This window comes from Capsicum annuum, chromosome 5, assembly GCF_002878395.1.
Source record: "Capsicum annuum cultivar UCD-10X-F1 chromosome 5, UCD10Xv1.1, whole genome shotgun sequence".
Classification (NCBI taxonomy): domain Eukaryota; kingdom Viridiplantae; phylum Streptophyta; class Magnoliopsida; order Solanales; family Solanaceae; genus Capsicum; species Capsicum annuum.
In genome coordinates this window covers 56650756-56652853 of record NC_061115.1, presented here as the reverse complement: position 1 = coordinate 56652853, position 2098 = coordinate 56650756, and positions in this window count along the sequence as shown.

The following is a 2098-nucleotide window of genomic DNA, read 5'->3' as shown; positions in this document are numbered from 1 at the left end:
CCACTTTCAAAATAAAAAAAACACCTTTAAAGTCCCTACACTTAATCATTTTCAACCTACCAAGTCACCAAGCATAACCACTTTCAAAATAATAAATCACCTTTAAGTCCCGACACTTAATCATTTTCAACCTACCAAGTCACCAAGCATAACCACTTTCAAAACACTAAATCACCTTTAAAGTTCCTACACTTAATAATTTTCAACCTACCAAATCACCAAGCATAACCACTTTCAAAAAAAAAAATTCACCTTTAAAGTTCCTACACTTAATCATTTTCAACCTACCAAGTCACCAAGCATAACCACATTCAAAACAAAAAATACACCTTAAAAGTCCCTACACTTAATCATTTTCAACCTAGCAAATCACCAAGAATAACCACTTTCAAAATTAAAAAAATACCTTTAAAGTCCCTATACTTAATCATTTTTAACCTACCAAGTCACCAAGCATAACCACTTTCAAAACACTAAATCACCTTTAAAGTTCCTACACTTAATCATTTTCAACCTACCAAGCCACCAAGCATAACCACTTTCAAAACAATAAATCACCTTTAAAGTTCCTGCACTTAATCATTTTCAACCTACCAAATCACCAAGCATAACCACTTTCAAAAAAAAAAAAATCACATTTAAAGTTCCTACACTTAATCATTTCAACCTACCAAGTCACCAAGCATAACCACATTCAAAACAAAAAAAAAACACCTTAAAAGTCCCTACACTTAATCATTTTCAACCTACCAAATCACCAAGCATAACCACTTTCAAAATATAAAAAATACCTTTAAAGTCCCTATATCATTTTTAACCTACCAAGTCACCAAGCATAACCACTTTCAAAATAAAAAAAATACCTTTAAAGTCCCTATACTTAATCATTTTTAACCTACCAAGTCACCAAGCATAAACACTTTCAAAATAAAAAAAATACCTTTAAAGTCCCTACACTTAATCATTTTCAACCTATCAAGTCACCAAGCATAACCACTTTCAAAAAAAAAAATTCACCTTTAAAGTTCCTACACTTAATCATTTTCAACCTACCAAGTCACCAAGCATAACCACTTTTAAAATTAAAAAACACCTTTAAAGTCCCTACACTTTTTCAATTTCAGGTGACTAAGTCACCAAGCATAACCACATTCAAAACAAATTCCTATGGCTTTCAAAGCCTTCACTAGCGAACAATCCCAAACTAAACTATATTTAAAACTTTATTATAAGAAAATAGAGAGAAATCAACTTACTTTTGCTTGACTAAAATAAAGTAAAAGAGATAAAAGGTCACCGAAAAAATAGCAAAGCAATTCTTTTACCGAATTCGAAATCTGTCAATAATTTAGTAAAGGAAAAGGAACAAGATTTCTCCAAAAAAAATTAAACAATTAATGAGTAAATGGAGAAATAAATGTTAAGATGAACCAAAATTTAGGTACTTCGAACTCAAATTAATGTAGGAACAAGCCTAAAATTAGCTAATTCAATCTCAAATTCCAAAAATTGGCTAAAATCTAGCTAAATAAAATAAATATCCAAACCCTAGAACTCAAATCACAACCAATTGAAGAAATTAACACTAAAATATTTGTATGTAGACCTTTAACATTTCTAGATATTCCAAAAATGAGTTTGTGGATACAAAAAAAAGCTAAATTTAGTTAATGAGCTGTAGTTAATTATTACCTTGCCCAAAATTAAAAGTTAGGATATAGTTCCTTGCAAATTTGATTAAAGCCAAAAAAATACCAAGAAGATGAGTAGAAACTTATGACTGAAAGAGAAAAAATAATTGAGATTAGGCAGATTTTAAAATTGAAGGGTTAACGTGTGAGATTTGGAGGGTTTTGGAGTTGTTGCTGATTTTGGACGGGATATTTAGGCAAGATTTTGGTGTGTTTTGTGTTTTATTATGTAGTACGGGTCGGGTCGGGTTAAAGAATTATATTCTGATCGGTTTTCATAATAATTAAAATAATTATTTTTGAAATTAAAGTTTAATAAATTACAATTAATAAATTACAAAAATAAGTTAATAAATTAAAATTATTTTTTAACAAATTCTATAATATTTATAACAACGTCCAATTAA